General features: G+C 37.3%; 1 protein-coding gene and 1 long non-coding RNA gene across 5 annotated transcripts in view; one reads left to right on the top strand and one right to left on the bottom strand.

The window, feature by feature from the left end:
- Nucleotides 1–22,467, bottom strand: part of Map3k5 (mitogen-activated protein kinase kinase kinase 5) — a 219,275-nt gene that overhangs the window by 190,911 nt on the left and 5,897 nt on the right. The gene's annotated exons all lie outside the window — the stretch shown is intronic.
- LOC147824203 (uncharacterized) lies at nucleotides 21,762–22,450 on the top strand. The gene is made up of 3 exons (XR_015442621.1): nucleotides 21,762–21,962; nucleotides 22,085–22,192; nucleotides 22,296–22,450. It is a non-coding gene; the product is annotated as an uncharacterized LOC147824203 (long non-coding RNA).

Genomic DNA, 22,467 nt, shown 5'->3' on the forward strand with positions numbered 1-22,467 from the left:
GGTAGAGCACTTGCCTAGCATGCATAAGGCTCTGTGTTCAATCTGAAGGGACCAGGAGAAGAAGGAAGGCAGGAAGGAAGCAAGGAAATGCAGGAATTTTTGTGCTTCAAAATAAAATATCAAAAAAATGAAAAACACTCCCCCAAATGGTAGAAAATATTTGCAAATGTTTGTATCCAGGTTATGTAATGATTACAACTCACCAATGTGAAAAAGGGGAAAAATCTGTATAAACATTTCTCCAAAGAAGATATTCAAATGGCCAATAAACACATGAACAGATACCATGTTACAGGGAAATACGAATCAATGAGGCACCACTCCACACCCAGTGGGATGGCTATAATCAGAAAGACAAAAAGCGGCCACCACTGATGAGAGTGTAGATAAATATGTAATCTTTCCACATTATTACTGGTACTGGAAAATGGTGCAGCAATTTTAGAAAATGGCTTGATAATTCTTCAAAAAATTAAACGCGGAGCTACCATATGACCCAACAATTCTGCACCCAGGCACAGAAGTGAACTGAAACTATAGGTTCACATAGATACTTGAGATGATTTCACAGCTGAGTTTTTCATGATAGTAGAAACAAGCCGAAGGTCCATTAACTGAGGATAGAAAAGCAAAATGTGTTGGAAATTCATTCAATGGGAGAGTAATCTGCCCCCAAAAGGAAGTACTGATTCCTACTACAACATAGATATGGCTTGATGCTAAGTGAAAGAATCAGTCACAAAATGCCACATATTGTATGATTCCACTTACAAGAAATATCTGGCATAGATAAATCCATAGAGACAGAAAGCAGATTAGCAGTTGCCAGGGGAAGGTGGAAGAAGGTACGGAAATGGCTGCTAATGGGTATAAAGTTATTTGAAGTGCTAACAGTGTTCTGAAGTTAGACACTGATGATATGACTGCACACTTTGTGAATGTATGGAAAACCACCAAGCTGTATTCCTTTTAAATTTGGATTTTCTAATTCACAATCTAATTCAAGATAAATTACATAAATATATTTTAAAATGGAAAAAAGGAAGCACAGAGAAATGGGATGGGATTACAGAAAAGTGAACAGAGAGGAGATGAAGAGTGAAGACGACGGCTTGTGTCTTCTCCAGGCAGAGCCCATGCCGCATTCATTATGCCCCCCAATCCCTACCAGGTGATGCAGATCCAGTCAGTTACAGGAGGACAGAAGGGAAGGAGAGGGAGAGCGGGAACGATGAAGAGAGGGAGGTAAGGAGGTTTGGAACAGACAGTTACATCAGCAACTCCTAAGCACATTACTGTAGTGCACGAAAAGAAAAGTAACTGGATGACTGTCACTAAATTTGCCTCTTCCTCCAAGGGAAGAGGAGGCCAGGTGAGTGCAACTTTCTCCCTAAGGGATGGGATAGGAACATTTGATAAAAGGGGAATTTTTGCCCTGTCACGGAATTATAATACAATATATAGAGTACAATACAGTAACTTGATTATAGCAACTCTGAGGTAAGTCGAAAGGTGAAATAATTATCTTCAGTATAATCCTTAAGACCAAGAGAGAAGAGGGTTTATACAAATAATTAATGTACTTCAGACCATGCTCCGACCAAATACTGTGTTATTTACAGAATGTTACATTCAAAAATTTCACTTAACTCACACATTATTTCCTTTTACCAATCATGGTACATTTGAATACATGCATATGGCTTTTTCGACATCATACAAGAAAATAAAATAGGGATGGAGCAGGAGTTGCATGCAGAAAGAAAATCTATTAAATTTTGTAGAAGAAAATATAATCTTCAGATCATCTATGAAGCAAGAATCTGCACTTAAAAGCAATAATAGAGTTCATAAAAGACAAATTTTGCTTAACAAAAATTCCATGTCAAGAATTCACATTAAAAAAATAATGAACATCAAACTAAGCAAATAATGCAATAATCTGGAAAAAACAGATATCATATATATACCATACATACATATATATATATGAATCTATACATCTACTCACATGATATTTAAAAATTCAAAATGGAACAGTGGCCTAAATATGTGAGCAAAAATCATAAAACTCTTAGAAGAAAATTGGTTTTGCAAGCTGAGTGCCACGTAAATGAAATATTAGAAACTAGATAAGGGAACCACTTTCCGTATGGAAATGACTTTGAAGTTCCTGTGGGTCAGCTAGCAGGTAGGAAGTACAGAGTGAAGTAGTCAAACCTACAGCTCTGGAATCGGGGCTAGAAAGATATACTGGGGAGTTCCCCAACATCTAATAGTTTTGTTCATCTCACATGAGCAAAAGAAATGAAACCTATCTTATTCCTATATTAACTGCCAGAAAACTGCACAATTTACCACTCTAATCTTTTTATTAATTATCATTATAATTATCAAAGGAGAGTCCATATATCTCAACAACTCAATATTAAAAACTAAATGGTTCTCCATATTTACAGAGTCTACCTCCGTGTACTGAAAATATTTTGGGAAAAACACTGAACTTGCATTAAACACATACTGATGTTTTTTGTCATTATTCCTCAATAATACTTCATAGTAATGACTTAAATATCACTTACATTTTAGTATGTATTATAAGTAATCTAAACATGGCTGAAAGTATACCCTAACCCTAACCCTAACCTTAACCCTAACCCAGCTACCAGGGAAACTGAGGCAGGAGGACCAGAAGTTTGAGGCTGCCCTGGGTGACACAGTCAGACTCTGTCTCAAAAAAGAAAAGGACGGGCCAGGGATTTAGCTCAGTGGTTCCGGCGCCTGCTTCGCAAGCGCAAGGACCTGAGTTCAATCCCCGGTACCAAAAAAGAAAGAAAAGGACGTAGAAGACATGCATAGGCTATATGAAAATACTACACCATTTTACATAAAGGACTTGAGCATCTCTAGATTTTGTTACCAATGGGGGTCCTGGAACTAATCCTTCATGGATATGGAGGGGGCACTGCATTTCTATATTTGGCTTTAAAATCCCCTGAGAGGGAGAGGGAGGGGAGGGGGAGAGACAGAGACAGAGGACTTAGTTCTTATAGAGTAATCGTTAAGCACAGAAGCAGTTGAAATGCTTTCCACACAGCTGTGTTCCTTCCCCATCTTGCTGTGGTGACCAAGGTGCAGAAGACTCAGGAAGAGGCATCATGAGCAACAACAGCTGACACTGTGGACCTGTGTGTGTGCAGTGGGTATAAAAGCTAAGCTGAAAGGACGTGATTCCAGGATGTGGCAGTAAGAGACAGCGACTACACAGATAAAAATTTGGTGGGGTGGGGGGTCTTTCTGGAACAGATGCATAGACATGGAACATGAATGAATGAGCGAGTATAATTGCGAGAGTGTCTTCCAAGTTAACCCAGATTTATTTCAGAAATCTAGTCAAAGCACCCTCCATTCCTGAGTGGTTGAGAAGCTAAGAGAAGAAAGCCTAAAGAACAAGCAATCTTGAAAAAACTGGGAAGTGTTTCCACTGCAAGTTTACAAACCAAGATGGCAAAATGAACAAAAAGAAAATCTCATTTTAAAGAAGGCATAATTTTTACTGTTATATGTAGACAGAGCCATGAGCAGCGAAGCATTTCACATGGTGAGAAAACAACAAACGCATTGTGGTTTTCACTTCCTATTCTTTAACTTTTAAAAGCCCGTGAAACCTGTCCATTGGGGAGAAATAAATGAACAACTTACTTAGCCAGAGATATCTGTTTCCTTCACTTCCTGAAAAAGCCCCACACTTCTGTAAACTGAGTCTACTAGGTGGAATCCTTTACTTAATCTGTGTTACTGTAAATTTCAAGTTTACCTAAGTTACAGAATGTCACATGGAAAGGCAACTCTATCTTCAGCCAATTAAAGTTACCCAGAAAACAAGTACTTGTTTTATGTATATTTACCACGATTTTGGTCATGTTCTTCCTATAAGAAAATAGTTGGGAATTCGCATCCCACATTCCCGAAGAAGCAGGGTTAAACAGCACTCGAGGCCACAACGACCTACTGACCGCACCCTGTCTACGAGGAGGGATCCATCCTGGCCAGACCAGACAACGCGCCTTACACTTCCAGTGGTGTGCGTGGCTCCCAGCAACAGCCTTCTCTTTCTGCTTCCCTCATGAACACTTTTCTTTAAATAACACTTCTTCTCCCATGCCTCCCGTTATTTACCAGCAATGAGTCTGACCAGAGTACATGATATCTACCACCTCCTACTTTCCTGAAAGTGCTCTGGCAAGAGTTATCAGAGGCTGTCTAATCTCCAAGTCCCATTATTTCTTTCCTTTTTTTTTTTTTTTTTTTTTTTTGGTACCGGGGATCAAACTGGGGTCCTTGTGTTTGCACAGCAGGCAGCAAAACCACTGAGCTAAATCCCTGGCCCCTCCATTATTTCTTTTAAACATTGAATTTCACCAACCTTCTGACTAGCCCTGGGCTAAAATGTGGGTCTTTAATGTTCCACAAAGGCCTGGGAGTTAAAGGCATGGCTCCAGGGTGGCACTATGGGAGGTGGTATGATGTAGAAGAGGTGGAAATTAGTGGAAGGCCCTTAGGTCACTAGGGGCCTGGCCTGGAAGGGGATAGTGGCTCCCAGCTCCCCTTCCCATTCTGTGGCTCTGGATGAGGTAAGTGGTTTTGTTCTAATAAACAGCCCCACCATGACATGCTGCCTTGCCACAGGGCCAAAAGCAATGGAGCCTCTTGGTCATGGCCTGGAACCTCCAAAACTATGAGCCAAAATAACTTTTTTCTCTTTATAAGTTAATTGTTTCAAGTACTTTGTTATGGTGACACAGTGACAGACTATTGACTAACACTTTCTCTTTGTGTCTCTATCAGAACTTTCTCTCTTTAAACTTTTTTTTGTGTGTGTGATACTGGGGACTGAATCCTCAGGCCTTTGCACTGAGCTACAACCCCAGCTCTTTCTTTTTTACTTTGAGATAAGAGTCTTGCTAACTCACTGAGTTGCCCAGCATGGGCTCCAACATGGCATCTTCCTACTTCAGCCTCTCAGAGTGCTGGGATTACAGATGTGCACAACCACATCTGGCTTCTGTCTGAACATTTATCATTCACTGACCATTTTCTCTTTCTCACTAGTTGAGCTGAATGCTGGAGTTTTCCATTAGTAGCATTCTTTTCATTCTATCCCTTCCTTGCGGAGAGACTTACTATTCCCAAAACTTAAAAATACTTAGAACATAATAATTGTTCAATAAATGTCAGCTTTCACTATTAGCCTTCAAAACCCAATGAAATATCACCAACTGTCAAAAGTTTTAGCCAACCTCCTCTATACTATTCTCCCCCAGAATCCTCCATCATTTGTGTTCTCAAAGTACTTTACATACTACTCCAGTGAAGCCGAAGCACAATGAATTATATTTCTGTAGGGCTGGTCTCCCATACCAGCCTGGGAGCCCCTTAAGAGAAAGGGTGATGTCACTGAATTCTACTCTATAAGCACCATTAAGTACCATACTACAGGTCACACATTGATACAGAAGAACTGGGGGACATCAGGGAGCACAAAATGTGACCCTTCCATTGCCTCACACTTAACCAGGAAAAGTAGACACCAAAATCAATAGCTCAAACACCACTGGGAGAAAGTGCAAAATCCACATATTCAAGAAATCAATATATATCAAGTGCCTATTATATACCAAGTATCCAAATGTGTCCTAGAGATTTAGAGCAATTAAGATGTGAGAAGGAAAAAAAGACACAGAATTGTATTTTAGCAATCCTTTACAGTATCTGAAACTGCTCTTTCTTTCTCAGATCATTTGAACAAAAACTTTCCATTATTCTATAACATTGGTCTGCTTTTCAACTATCCCTTCTTAGTCTTGTAACATAGGATGCCAGACTTAGGGAGCAACAGCTTCTTTTATATTTTCCAAAGAATCAACTATGTACTTAATACTGAATACTAAAAGCAAATCAGGATTATTTAATAATTTTTAAAGATTATTTTTAAAGAGACTAGATAGGAGCTACTAACTGAAACATGTAATAAAAAATTACACATATCTTAGAGAATAAAAATGAAAAAGATAAATTTTTCCATGATTATTCACATGTTCATAAATAACTTCATAATACACTGTATTCAGGAAGAAATTTCCCTGGTGACTACATATCAGATATAGATTAGGTCTCAAAAACTGGGAAAGACTTTCTTCTGTAGCTGAATGGGATGATTACAAGTCTTAAAAAGGTTAATTTTCATAAAATAAATATAAAGTCATCAGAAGCTTATATCATAGTCCAAGACTCAAATTAAGTTCTTAGCATTTAGACCAGGTAAGTGAAAACTGAAAGCAGATTAAGGCCTTGGACTTTCCAGTTACAGCCTACTGTTTTATGTTCTCAGAAAATCTTCTCAAATTAAATGTGGCTTGTGTGAACTCCATCTTTAGGTAGCATGTTCCCTACTCCCCTGAAAAACCAAGAAGAAACCAAAAGAACACTGAGTTTGAAAAGAGAAAATCATGACTGCTTCACGTATCTGCCCCTGCAAACTTATTCCACTGTGTCTAATTATATTTTAGAGGAACAGATAAGTCCATCAAACACACCTGTGGCCTGGGAAAATTAATGCATGGCAATATACCAGTACCACAGAATAATTTTTGCTTCAAACTTCCAAGCCATTTGACAACATAGTGGAAAAAACTTTTGCATGAATAACATGTTCCCTTCTGGGACCACTCAAAGATTTTCTCAATCTGGCCCTTCCTGGTGTATTCCAGGTTAAATTTGAGCATCCAGCCTGAAAACACGTAATGAGAAGAAGATTCAATCCTGGATAACTGAGAGATGATCCAACAAGAAGAATGTTCACCATTTACTTAATAAGACAAAACCTATTTAATAAAACCTGCACCTAAGTGGAGGTTATGAGCTCCATGAAATTTGGAAACTTGGACATTGCATTTTCTAGATTTTGCCACGCAGTGATAGTATGTGACTTAATAGTGCATGTAAACAAACTGCAGCAATATCTTAATTTTAGTCCCAAGTATATGTGAGATTTGGCTAAAGCTGAAGAGTGTCACTCTTACAATATTAAGGTTTAGCCTTCTCAAAGATGTCATGGGTCCCAAATAAGCTGTAGGTGATGACAGTTATAAATATAACCATAATCTCCATAAAGGTTACTTAAACTCAGACAGCTACACCTTCTTCAGTTTGGAGTCACCTCCTTTTGCCTACCTTCTCTTCCCTTAAAGAATCAGGGCTGTTTTAATTTACATCTCTTGAATGACCAGTGACCACTGACCAGCAATGTGGAACATTTGCTTGTTGTTTGTACTTCTTCATCTGGGAATGTGTATTCATCTCAGGTGCCCATTTTTGGATTGGGTCTTCAAATTTGGGGAGATTGATACTTTTCAGTTCTTTATATATTGAAGACATCAATCTTTTTGTCTGAGATACAGCTGGCAAAAATTTTTTTATCAGTCTGTTGGTTGTCTCTTTACTCTGTTGGTGGTTTCTTTTGCTGTGCAAAAACTTTGTAATAAGATGAGATCCCAGTTGTTGATTCTTTGTAATATTTCCTGTGAGATCAGGGTTTTGTTCATAAAAACTCCTGTCTACACCCATGTCTTCAAGAGTTCAACCTACTCTCTCTTTCAGCAGATTTAGTGTTTCTGTTTTAATATTTAGATCTTTGATCCATTTTGATTTTAGTTTAGGGCATGGTGAGAGACATGGGTCTAGTTTTAGTCCTCAGCACGTGGAAAGCCAGTTCTCACTTCAGAAAGAAGAGCTGCTATCAAGAAATCAACCAATAACAAATGCGGGTGGGGCTGTGGAAAAAAGCAACCCTTCTCCACTCTTGGTGGGAGCACAGACTGGTGCAACCACTGTGGAAATCAGTGTGAAGATTCCTCAAAAAAGTAAAACTGGAGGTTCCATTTGACCCACCTATCCCCCTTCTTGTTATCGTCCCAAAAGAATTAAAAGCATCATACTACAGTTGTGTATGTACATCCATGTTTATGGCAGCACAATTTGTAATAGCTAAATCATGAAAACAACCCAGATGCCCATCAACCAATGAATGGATAAAGGAGATGTAATTTTTTTATATGATAGAGTACTACTCAGCCACAAAGGATAAACTTGAGACATTTACAGCTAAATGAATGCACCTCGAGACCACTCTCTAAAGTGAAATAAATCAGACACATGTATAAATACTGCATTGTTTCTCTGGTGTAAGAAAATTAAAGTGTAAATAAGGACCAAAGTGTATAATAGATACTGTGAAATAGGAAGAAAATGTTCAAATGGGTAGGGGCACAAGGGAAATGGGAGAGGGAAAGGAAAGAAGGGAAATGAAAAAAAAAAAAAGAAAAGAAAGATAAAATGGAAACCAAGCTCTTGTAAATAAGAAGGTGAAGAAGGGTAGAATGAAGGGGAGGGGAATGGAAAAAAATATCAATCAAGATATATCATGTACAGATACAAACTCCATACGATGAATGTGATCATTATGTATATCTAAATTGTACCAATAAACTTAATGATAAAAAAATAAAAACAAAACAAACAGACAAAAAAAAGTCAGGGGTGAAGGATTCTGTCTGAGCTTCTAAACTTCCAAAAGATCCAGGCGAGCCACTCTCTAACCCTGTCATTAGTGAACACTGATGAATGTTTACAAGTTAGCAGCTTTTAAATGCTCCTGCAATTTGCCTTCTTAATTACTATGTCTTTGCATCTAACATATTTCTTCAAAAGAACGTTAAGAAGTGAACTCTATAAGCATACTACGTTCATGATAAGTATGCATTCTTATTACTTTAAAATTTGGTCTGACCTAATTGTAATTAACACTGATTACACAAACATGCCACTCACTTGAATACATGCTAAATGGACTAGTAAATACTAATAAAATATTCCTATAAAGTAAATGTTAAGAAAGCAAAAGCACAAGACAGTACAAAGATTTCATAGCATGGACAACCCTTAATGTCAGACTTTGGAAACAAAAACACAGACCTGCAGTGTGACATTCTCATAAACACACCAGGGACCTGTCCTTGGGTAACCCCTACATGTGTCATTTGATAGCTAAAGGAATTTTCTACACCACTGATTTTATAAGACAAAAAAGAGCCTAGAGTTCTGCTAAGTATTTCCTTTCCAGTTTTATTTCAGATTTACCAAGTATACTTAAGCACATAAAATACTGGCAGGACTGAGTTGCTCAGCAAGAAAAGTCAAACCAACTGTTCTTGTCAAAACTCATGTGCAAGCTACAACACTATTCTCTACCTCCACTAGGTCATGCCCAGCAACTTGTACCCCAACCCTGCTTTGCAACTAACAATTTATACACACATTAAGAGATGTTTTAAATTTTGATTCCAGACTCCCTGCTCCTCTACACTGTCTATAAGCATTTTGTACTCTACTGTACGTAAATAGTTAGACACTTAATCCTGGGAAACTGACCAGGAGTTACTCTGGAAAAGTTGAAATTCTACTGTCCAAATTCAAAGATGTAAATTTTTGTTAGACCAACCAGAGTTAGTTTCCCAATACTAAGTTTCAAAAATCTAGCAATTGTCATAGTAAGGCTAACATGTATCAACTATATGTATGCAACTCAAAAATAGTTACAAATGTTATGTAAATTACACATCCATAAATGTTGCTTAGAACCTTTAGAGGTAGCCCAGATTTCTGCCTGTCATTTTTTGTATGTATATCATAATTTTGCTATGGCTTTGGATCAACAGTGTATCCAATATGTGTTTGACTTTATTATCTAAATAGAACTTTATTTGTTTACTATTGTCATTCTGGCCCAGCCATTCAATTATTCGGCATTCAACTGATACTATCTGCCTCAAAAAGCTGTTTTAAAAACTGGATAAGATCACACATGTACAGCTATTGGTATGGTACCTGGCACACAACAGTAATCATGTTGTTATTTGGGTATGACTTGCCTCAAATTATAAGACTAAAGTCCTTTCTTCAACATGTGGAACTTCAGCAGCAATTTGTAGCCCTCTAAAATGTAAGGACTTTTTAACTTCCAAACATAAATCTATTTGAAACAGTCTAGACATCTGAAAAAAACACTGGTAACAAGGATGGTTTTCTAGCATAAGAATTAAGTTGGATTTCCAGACATTCCAGGTAACTGCACTGCACACTGGTATATTCCTGCCATGTTTATGGCCACATGGCTTATTCCTCTTTTCACATCTAAAGCCTATATGACTGATATACAGCTTGTATATGTTTCTTGCCCTGAAACAACCGTGATTAGGAACTCAGGCTAAAACAAAGAATTTTAAGACTTTCTTGAGGCAAACACAGCTTCAAATGGCAGAGAAGCAGACATAAGGAAATAGGTCCTTTGGGTTGGGTTGGGTTCTGAGCCCCTGGGGAGACAGATATAGAGGCTGCTAAGATTGACCAACCTCTGTCAAGATAAGTTGTCAAAGACTTATATATGGGCAAAAGAGAGTGTAGGGTATCCTTTCAGTGGCAGACAGCTTTGTGGCACCACTTCTGGGAATTAACTTGATTTTAAAGGAACGCATACCTCAGACTGTCCTTTGTAATAATCAAGCCATTTTATAATGTTATTGGGGTAAATATCAAGTTATGCAAAATCTGATAGGAATACAAATATGTATGTCTTGCCAACAGCAATATTTATGAGTATTATTTGATAGATACAATTGATTTCTACCTCCTAAAAAAGAACACTCCAACATTTATATTTACAAAATTGCCATACATAATATTAACCAGTTTTGAATCTATTAGCAAAATCATTTTGGCTTTCCTGATTTTATGTGTGTCTATATCTGCTTGTCAGATTCTCTCTTAAGCCTGTTTTTGTATCTTATTGGTTTACTCATTAAATAATGAATTAATTACATATTTGCTATGTAGAGTCATGATTTTAGACTTTTGAAAATTATAGTTTATAAAATTACAATGTAGCACTTCCCATGAAGGAAGCACTTGCCCAGGAAAGGAAACTGATGAGGGAGAAAGGGACTTTCAGTTTTGTCTAACACAATTTATTTCTCTAAAAGAGAAAAAGAGAAGTGAAATAAATGTCAAAATGTTTAACAGCAATTATCTTTAGGTAGTGGATGAATGAATGTCTGTTATACTATTTTACATAATTTTTACAACTAAAACACTGCACAACTTAATTTTTTACAAATTAGTAGGGTGGAGAGGAATGAGGAACATAGGTAATTCCCCTTGATTTCTTCCTTAGCATCAGGTGCTCCCATGGAAATAGATATGAAATGTGATTTTAAAAAATACAGTGTGGTTAAATTTTTAAAAATTTATTACACTAAAAGACACATTGTCATTAATACTCCCTGAAAAGACACCCCCTTGCTTCAGACACACTTATTCCATTATTCTTGTCAATTCCTGAAGCAGTTCTAGAAGTCTTTTGTGGATGTCTTTTCGAGGTGTGATAAAAAAATACAGTGTGGAGCAACGTGAGGAAGAGAAGGAAGAGGAAAGTGGGTTCCTGGAATCCAGCAAGGATCTGAAATGAGAATTAGAGTCCTCGGGGAGAGCAAAGAAAGGGTCCACAAAGCAGAAGAAGGTGATGAGCAATGCTTTTTCCTTGAGCTCCAGCTCATAGCCTGGGAAGGGCAGCTCAACCCATGCAGAGGCATGGTGACTACTGGCGACACCAGAGGCCTCCATGGAGAAACATACCAGTGGAACAGAGCAGTGGACACTTTCAACTGCAGTGCTTGGTGAGTTATTCTGAGTTATGCTCAGAACTCAGAGCAGCTGCAGGTTCGCTCCATCTAGAGGCACCAAGTCTCAGGGTGAGGCATAACGATGTTCAAGCCAGCAGGAGGTCAGGGAACCGAGTTCAAGCTGGCAAGAAACACTTGGAGCATTGCAGGCTAAAAACCTCAGTACCAAGCCTCACACCCAGAAACCAGAAGCAGCTTGAACGTCAGTGGAACTAAAGGCCTAGGTTTGCTAAAGCTCTCCACCACTGCCATACTTCTACTGCTGCCTTACTGGGATCAATCAACATGTATCTGGGCTCTATCTGACGCCTCCATCAGCTAGTAACAGCAGAGACACACCCTGAAGTGTGTCTGTTTTTTCTGACTTTCTTCCTTTCTTTGCTTTTTAATTTTTCAACTTTATAATTTTTAAATTTTTTTTCTTTTTTCTTTTTGTCTTGATTGTTCTATTTTTACATGAGTGAGAATATTGTTTCTAGTTTTTTATTGTTGTTCCTGTTGTTTTGTCCTGTTCTTGTTTCTTTCTTTCTTTCCCCTCCTTCTTCTTCACTAGTTCCCAAAGCTTGTGTAATCTTCCTTTGTCTTCCAGCCTTGCTGCTAGTCCCTTTCTCTTCTCCTATTTCTCTATTTTTCCCCAACCTCTTTTAAATTTTCTCCCTGAGGATAAAATTGCCAAATTAAGGGAATATGCACTGTACACAATTTTCTGGTTTGTATTAGATTTGGCTATATAACTACAAATCCTGTTCATACAGTGAAAGATGGCAAATTAACAGTTACCACAGTTTGTCATTTTCTAGGGTGTATTTGATGTTACTCTTATTACTGATTCTACTTTAGCCAAGGTGATATAATTGTTCTAATCAGTTCTTCTTCCTTGTATGCCAAGACTGACATTGTCTGAGGGTTATAAAACAATACTATAGGCTAGTGCCAAAAACCCACAGGCTAGACAAAATAGGCAGCACTTTCTCATGCCCAATAAATAGAAGAGGTAGGATCTTACAACAGACTCAAAACCCAAAAGCCAGCTACATTTGGAAGACATATCTGAGAAATAGTCATTTCCTAACAGTTCTCAATACTAACAATAAAGATACCTACTATAAACAATCTACAAGCATTAACATAGGAATTAAACTAAAAAAAAAAAAAAAAGAAAATGAGAAGAAACAGAAGTAGGATGTAACCCCAGACTTCCAGCTCGCCAAAGGCAATGAGGTGGAACAATTTGAAAGCCACTCACCCAGACTCTAAAGTGATAACAGTGGAAGTAACAAAGCAAGTGAATGAGGTTCTAGAAAAGTTCATATCAGAAATAATTTCTCAGATAACTTCAGAGATGATAACAATAATGAAAGGCATGATTAGTCAATCTAGAAAAAATATAGACAAAAAAAAAGAAGACCTTAGGAAAATGATGGAAATCATGAATGCTCAACATAGGAAAGAAATGGATTCCATGAAACAGATTCAAACAGATATTCAGGAGATTAGAAATTCCATTGAAAATATAGGCAATAGAATGAGCCCATGTGAGGACAGAATAGCTGATATAAAAGACAGGATTGTGATTAGCAATCATGAAAAGAAATATTTCTTAAAAATAGCAAGGTACCATGAAAAATTAATCAAAGAGCTGCTAGATGATGCAAAAAAGAACAACATAAGATTGACTGGAGTCAGTGAAAAAGCAGGAGATAGCACAAATAACATAAAATACCTGTTCAAAGAAGTAATGGTAGAAAGCTTCCCAAGCATGGAAAAAGAATTTGACATACAGATAAGTGAGGCCTATAGAACTCCAATTAACCATGATCAAAAAAAATCTACACCAAGGCACATAATTGTCAAGATTCCAGAAATTCAACACAAGAACAGAATATTAAAAGTTGTTAGAGAAAAGAAACAAATCATCTATAACAAAAAGCCCATCAGAATCACAGCAGACTTCTCAGCACAAACCCTTAAGTTAAGGAGAGCTTGGAGTGAATATTTCAAGCTCTAAAAGAAAACAGCCTCCAACCCAGATTGATGTACCCCACAGAACTATCTTTCAAAAGTGATGGAGAAATAAGATATTTCCATGACAAAGAACACCTGAAGAAATTCATGACCACCAAACCAGTACTCCAAAATGTTTCGAAGGACATTCTAGAAAGAGATAATGAAGATTACAATTCCATGATCCCAACAGAATGAATCCAACTGGCAAAGCAAGAAATTAAACAGAGGAGAAAGAAAGGCAACCAATAAGAGGAAAATAACACAACAGGGATAAGTCAATACATATGACTTTAAACATCAATATAAATGGTCTCAATTCACCAAACAAAAGGAAACAGATGTGCATAATGGATTAAAAAACAAGATCCAATAATATGCTGCATACAAGAAACACATTTAAATCAAAAAGAAACTCATAGACTGAAAATGAAAGGATAGAAAACAATACTCCATGAGACAAGAACCTGGAAAAAAGCAGGGGCAGCTATCTGATGTGCAGACAAAACGGATTTCAAGCCAAGACTGATTAAGATAGACAAAGAAGGTCACTATATCCTTGTTAAGGGAGAAATCCAAGAGAAAGAGATACCAATCATAAATATATATGCACCAAATACCAGTGTACCCAACTATATAAAACAACGATTAACAGACATGAAAAATCAAATAAGCACTAATACAATTGTAATGGGAGACCTCAATACCCAACTGTCACAAATAGATCAACTAGACAAAAAAAAATCAACAAAGAAACAGCAAAACTGAACTAAATTTTTGAACAAACAGACTTAGTAGATGTCTAGAGAGTTCCATCCCACAACATCAGAATACACATTCTTCTCAGCTGCACACAGGATGTTCTTCAAAATAGACTATATACTAGCTCATAACATATATTTAGCTCATAAGACATGCTTAAGTAAAAGAAAAAGAATTGAAATTTTCCCATGCATATTATCAGACCATAATGCAATAAAAATGGAAACCAATGGTAAAAGTAACCACAAAATCTCCATAAACACATAGAAATTAAATAACACCCTCCTGAACAACCAATGGGTCACAGATGAAATTAAAGAAGAAATCAGTTTCTACAATTAAATGAAAATCCCAATACAACATATGGAAACTTATGGGATGCAATGAAAGTAGTCCTACAAGGGAAATTTATAGTGGTAAATTCCCACATCAGAAAAATATAACAAGATCAAACGAATGACCTAATGTTGAACCTCAACCTCCCAGAAAAAAGAAGAGCAAGTCAACCCCAAAGCTTGCACAGGGAGGAAATTATAAAGATCAGAGCAGAAATTAACACAATGGAGACTAAGAATACAATACAAAGAATCAATTAATTGAAGAGTTGGTCCTTTGAAAGATTAAATAAAATTGACAAACCCCTAGACAACCTTATCAGAAAAAAAAAGAAAGACAAGACTCAAATCCATGCAGTTAGGAATGAAAAGGGTGAAATCACAACAGATCCTGCAGAAATCCAGAAGACCATCAATACCTACTTTGAGAACCTGCCTTCTAGTAAGACAAGAAATGAACAGATTCCTAGATACATATGAATTACCAAAGCTGGATCAAGAAGATATAAAAATTCTAAGTAACCTGATAACAGTATATGAAATTAAAGATATAATTAAAAACCTACCAACAGAGAAAAGCCCAGATCCTGACAGAATCACTGCTGAATTTTACAAGAAATTTAGAGAAGATCTAACGCCACTACTCTTCAAACTCTTCAGTGAAATTGAAAGGGAAGCAATATTCCCAAAATCATTCCCAGAAGCATGCATTACCCTGATACCAAAACCAGTGAAAGATCCAACCAAAAAAGAGAGGTAATGTCCCTAATGAACACAGATGCAAAAATCCTTTAAAAGATACTGGCAAACAGAATGCAGTAAAGCATCAGGACGATTACACACCACGAGCAAGCAGACAGGATGCAGGGATGGTTCAACATACAGAAATCAATAAATGTAATAATACACCATATTAATAGAGCCAACATCAAAAACCACATGATCATCTCAATAGATGCAGAAAAAGCATTTGACAAAGTCCAACACCCATTCATGATAAAAGCCCTACAGAAAATTGGAGTAGATGGTCTTTATCTCAATCTGATAAAAGCCATCTATGGCAAACCAACAGCCAACATCATACGAAATGGTCAAAAACTAAAAGTTTTCACCAAAATCTGGAACAAGACAAGGATTCAACTATCACCACTCTTATTCCATGTAGTTCTGGAAACATTAGCCAGAGTAATTAGACAAGAAAATAAAAGGAATAAGGATAGGAAAGAAAGTTAAATTAGCATTATTTGAAGATGATATGATACTCTATATAGAAGACCCCAAAAACTCTACCAAAAGACTTCTACATTTAATAACCAAATTAAGTAGCATAGCTGGATACAAAGTCAGCACTCAAAAATCAACAGCATTACTGTACACAAATAACAAAATGACTGAGAGAGAAATAAGGGAAACAACACCTTTCACAATAGCATCCAAAAAATGAAATACCTGTACATCATGTACAGGTACAAACACCCAATGATAAATGTAAATGTACTGCATACCTAAAATGTACCAATAAAAGAACTTAAGGGGAAAAAAATACCTAGGAATGAAATTAACAAAGAAAGTTTTCCTTTACATGGAAAACTCTGAAAAAGGAGATGAAAGTGGATATCAAAAAATAGAAAGATATCCCTTGTTCTTGGGTGAGAAGTACCAATATAGTGAAAATGGCCATACTCCCAAAATTTTTGTACAGATTTAATGTAACCCCAATCAAAATACCAAAAGCATACCTCACAGAATTAGAGAAAACAATCTTAAAATTTATCTGGAACCAGAAGAGACCTGGGATAGGAAAAGCAATTCTGGGCAACAAAGGCAAGGCAGGTGGCATCACAATCTCTGACTTGAAATTATACTAAAGTTACAGTGATAAAAACAGCATGATACTGGCAAACAAAACAAAACAAAACACAAAAACAGACCTAAGACTAGAAGATGCAGAAGCAACTCCAAAATTCTAAATACACTCAGCCACCTTATCTTTGACAAAAGGGCCAAACACCTTCACTGGAAGAAAGATAGCCTCTTTAATAAATGGTGCTGGCAAAACTGACTTTCCACATGCCTAAGACTAAAACTACACCCAAATCTCTCACCGCGCACTAAACTAAAATCAAAATGGGTCAAAGATCTAAATATTAAAACAGAAACACTACATCTGCTGGAAGATACAATAGGTAGAACTATTGAAGACATAGGTGTAGGCAAAGATTTTATGAACAAAATCTTAATCACACTGGAAATATCACAAAGAATCAACAACTGGAATCTTATTAAAAAGCTTTTGGACAACAAAAGAAACCACCAACAGAGTAAAGAGAACACACAGAGTGGGAAAAAATTTTTGCCAGCTGTTCTCAAAGGACTAATATGTAGAATATACAAAGAACTCAAAAAAAATCAAACTCCCCAAATTTAAAGACCCAATCCAAAAATGTGCATCTGAAGTAAATACACACTTAGAAGTAGAAACAGCAAATAAATATATGAAAAAATGTTCAACATCACTGTTCATTTGAGAGATGAAAATCAAAACAATGTCAAAATTCCATCTCATTCCAGAAAGAATGGCTATTATCAAGAAATCAACCTACAACAAATGCTGGCGGGGTTGTGGGAAAAAAAATAACCCTTCTCCACTGTTGGTGGAAATGTGGACTGGTGGAACCACTGTGAAAATCAGCATGGAGATTCCTCCAAAAACTAAAACTAGAGGTTCCATTTGACCCAGCTATTCCCCTTTTTTAGTATTTTCCCAAAAGAATTAAGAGCATCATACCACAGTGACATATGCATATCCATGTTTATAGCAGTACAATTTGTAATAGGTGAATCTTGGAAACAGCCCAAATCCCCATCAACCTATGAATGGACAAAGATGTGGTCTTTTTATACAATGGAGTACTACTCTGCTATAAAGAAGGCTAAACCTGGGACACTTCTAAGTAAATGGGTGCACCTCGAGACCATACTCTTAAGTGAAATAAGTCAGACACACATCTTCAGATATCACACTGTTCCTCTGGTGTGAGAAACTGAAAGGGTAAATAAGGACCAAAATGTATAACAGATATTGTGAAATAGGAAGAAAATGTTCAATGGGAAGGGAAACTAGGGAGGAGAGAGGGGAAAGGAAAAAAAGACAATAGAAGGAAAAAATGGAAACAAAGATTTTGTAAATAAGGAGGGGAAGAGAGCTTGAAGGTTTGAAGAGAGAGGAGGGAAAGGGGAAAAAAAGAATGAAGATATATCATGTATAGGTACAAACTCCACATGATGAATGTTATCATTATGTATATTTAAAATGTATCAATAAAATTAATTTTTTAAAAATACAGTGAATGCTGGTGCTGAGTGTCATCCAATAGACAGGCAGGCTTATAAAAACATAAGTGTGCTCATTCACCTTATTCATTAGCTCTAGAACCATGCAACTTCTGCTTCTTCCCCCAAAGTCTAAAGACCATGAAAGGTGAATATTTTGAATTGAATCAGTACATCAAGGGCTCCACAATAGCCCAACTAAAGACACTCATGAAAGAGTAGTTCCAGAACAGCTTCAGAAAGCAGCCAGAAGGATGGGATAAACTTGATGGAAACAAGGAGGGCTGTTTTGAGGAGAATTAATGACAATATGTCTTTTACAGTAATAAAATGTTCCTCTAAGCATTCACCATATTTTTCAATCACATCGTGTACTTCTTTAGTATTTTAGTTTATTAGTATATGTGTGTGGTACATAATGTTTACATTCCCTGTGGGAAGTTAGTACCTGTACATAACACATCTTAATTCCTTTTTCCATTCCCTTTCCCTTCCCTCCCTCCCCCTTCCATCCATCCCTTGTTCCCCTTCCAGTTTTTTCTTGTGTACATGTTTGCAGTACATAATGTTTATAGTCCTTGTGTGGAATTGACACATGGACATAAAACAACCCAATTCTCTTTCTTTTTCAACCCTTATCCCTCCCTTCCCTTCTTCCTCTCTTCTCTTCATTCCCTTCCCCTTTGGAATGATCTATCTCCTTATTTCCTATTATCTATCCTTTATTTTGCTCTATTTTTACTCTGGGTTTCTCATATAAGAGAAACAATGCGATATTTAAGCTTGTATCTAATTTATTTCACTTAACATTATGGTCTCAAGATGCATCCATTTTCCTACAAATGACATCTTTCATATAAACCTTTATTCTCCAGAAGATGTATGCCTTCTTCACTTCTGAAGTTCTTCAGTGCATCTGCTGCAATAGGGGGCACATCACGGGCAATTAATAAATGCTTACAGAGCTGAATTACTGAGAAGTGGGGGGAAAGTGAATCAGCTTCAGGAGCCCAAACTTCTCAGGGAATCAAGGAAAGGTTGTGCTGGAGCTTAGCTCTCTGCACCATTCTAGAGAAAGGTTTATTTTGGTCTATTTGGCAGTGCATCTGATTCTCAAGCCTAGAAAATAGCCCAGGGTAGGGGCTCGGGATTTAGCTCAGTGATTTCGCTGCCTGCTGTGCAAGCGCAAGGACCCAAGTTCGATATCCAGTACCAAAAAAAAAAAAAAAAAGAAAGAAAGAAAATAGCCCAGGGCTTATCTGGAAAGAGCCCATTTTACAGCTTAAAGCCAAGCAACTGAAGCCAGGAATAGCCTAGGCTCCACACTCCTTTGCTAGTATTGATAGAAAAATGTCAAGGTCAGCTGCTAAGAAGTCACTGAAATGTGTTAGCAAGAAGGGACCAAAAATTAAGCATCCCTAGCGTGATTCAACCTTATAATAATACTACCGTCATGGATCGACACATTACACTGGATCCTCTTAAACAGGACATGTTCTTTGAATGTTTTTCATTTCAGGAAGACTTGGTACAGTGGAAAAATTACCTGAATTATTTGGTAGTTGAAGAACTGATTTCCACACTGACATCTATTCAACCACTTGAGTTATTAAAGCCAAGTCATATACCCTTTCCAACTACAAAATATAATTAATTACACTGCCACATCTAGTTCTTTTACAGAGATGATCATCTTTCAGTAAGAAGATCAAAACAGGAGGATGACAGCACTGAAGAAGAGATATTCAAATGATCATTCTGACATAGCCACATGAAATCACCTGAGGATCACTGTGACCAAGTTACAAATGGGAAAGGGCTAGTCGGACGTAAAAGCTGTGGCCTCTGAATCCACAAATCACACTCTGTTCCTGGCTGTCCCAGCTCTCACCCACAATTTGCCACAACAAACATTAGAAAACTTGAATGTGACATTAAGAGGCATTTGAGACATGAATTGCCTTGGATGGCTTTTTAAAAAAGAAGTAGGGGTCATCTTGATTTTCAAAGGAGGAAGGATTTTCTAGCTTAGGCAAATACTAGGTTTTATATGGTTTGAGGCCAGTGGACAGAAAGCCTGACATTCTCTGATATTTGCTAGGGCATCTCTCCTCCATGGTTCTGTCCAGGAGGAGTCCACAGATATAGAAGAAGCTAAAAATATTGGAAAACACTGGTATTACTGGGCACAACTATACCTAGAGACTCCCTGTACAAAGGCACATAACTTCCTTCCTGTATGAATCATATACCAAAGACATTTATTTTCCTCATTGTTGATTAACCACCATAAAAGAAAAAGTTTGCTTGGAATGGAATGTTTACTGCTACCCTGTAGAGCTTCAATGGCATTTAAGTCACACATGTCTGCTCTCCAATGACTGTACCAAGCAGATGTGTTTAACATTTAAATTCTGTCTCCTCCTTTCTGTCTCCCCAAAGAAAATTATCACAATGTAGCTTGGGTTAAGAACTTAGTTTTTAATATTTTCTCTTGAAAAAAAATGAGAAAAACTTACAATTAAAACTCACAAAAAATATACGTACCAACATTTTAAAATTTTTGAAACAATTAGATAAAACTTTGAAAATCAGCTTTGTCTCATATCTTTCTTCCTTTCCTACTTCTGATCAGTTTCTCTAGCAAACATCTCCAGCCAGAAAGAAAACTAATGTATTCAAACAACCAAAGAAACCAGTGTGTTAGAATCACCATTGGCTTTTTAAGTAATTTATCATTTTGCCTTCATTTCCATTTTTCCCCTTTTACAACACTAACAGAATTATGAGAATTTAATTTTATTCCCTGAAAATAAGGTATCTTGCTTAAATATAGCCAGCTTTCCTACCTACCTATTTCCAAACTACAGGAAGGCAAGGCTATCTTTAAGTTATACCTTTCCCAAACTAGAGGTATAGCCCAGTGGCCAAGTGCATGCTTAGCATGCATAGGCAGCCCTGGGTTCAATCCCAGCACATACACACAAAGCTACACCTTTCCCAAAGCTGTGATCCCCAGTTTCTCCTTGATATGGCTGTGGTTTCTGTAGCACTGCTCATCTCTACCATATTTCCAAATCTTATCTTGCTCTGGTGGAAGGCAGGAGATGCTGGCACATTCTAAGGCTGTGGTGAGACCCTCATAGGTAATGGAAAGGGGAACATGTGATACAATGGAAGGGGTCATCACTTCATAGCATACTGTCAGCCCTGGAGTACTAACTAAGAGTACACTTTCCTATGGTTTTCTACTTTCCCGGTTTGGGTGGTGTTTGAAGGGACCAATGGGTGAATTTCTAAGAAAGCAGATAGAGTTGGTACCTTGCAATGAGTGAAAAAACTTGCACATTGTTGGACTTTTGTGCTTCTCAATCTCCCACTGCTCCCCAAAGAAACCACAAACCAAGCTTATCCTGCAAACCAGAAACAGGAACTGCAAAGGTCCAAAACCAGACCCCTGCAACAGGAAGCAGGGGACAGTCACCATAGCCAGCAAAGGGGAACTGACATAGCATCAAACTCCCAGAAGCCTGCCACCAGCCCAAAGCACCAGAGAAACAACACAGTGCTATGCTCGTATAAACAGGTTTCACTTGAAGATGGAACCAACTTGCACCACCAACGAATAACTGCCTGGAACAGACCAAAGATGACCAAGTGGAGGAAAGAAACCAGAATCCCAAAGGCCAGGGAAGCAGGCTCAGTCAGGACCATCTGCAGTTGGCTACATGGGGTAAGAAATGAGTGCTCTAAAAATAAATCTATTTTCGCATCTTGGTGTTTCTTTTTAGATTTACTTTTCATTTCTAATTTTCTGGTACAGTTCTTTTAGAATACATAATTTTGCCTCAACAGACCAGTTATCCAAGCAACTGAGAGGAAGCATAGTGCTCGACTTGTATAGGGTGGCAACAGCTGTCCCGGTAGCATGCCAGCAAAGTGAAAAGCTCAGAGAGATACCAGGTGAGGGACACCATGGGGATAGCTTTTAAAATTCCTTTAAACCACAGTCTTTTTTTCCTTTACTGAACTTATCTATGTTTGCTCTCTTGATGATTTTACTAAGGCTGTTTCCGTAAGCAGCATGACTGAAAAGGGGAAAGAAGCTGTAAGACGGTGCAGATCAGAGGTTTGCAAACTGCTCTGCTGACTGGCATGATAAAGTTTCCTCTAATCTCTGGTGAAATGGGGGAAAATAAATAAAAATACTGAGTTTTTCTATATATTTATTGTATGCA

This window comes from Heterocephalus glaber, unplaced genomic scaffold (assembly GCF_053883595.1).
Source record: "Heterocephalus glaber isolate CG9 unplaced genomic scaffold, H.glaber_assembly_v1.0 deba00001550, whole genome shotgun sequence".
NCBI lineage: Eukaryota > Metazoa > Chordata > Mammalia > Rodentia > Bathyergidae > Heterocephalus > Heterocephalus glaber.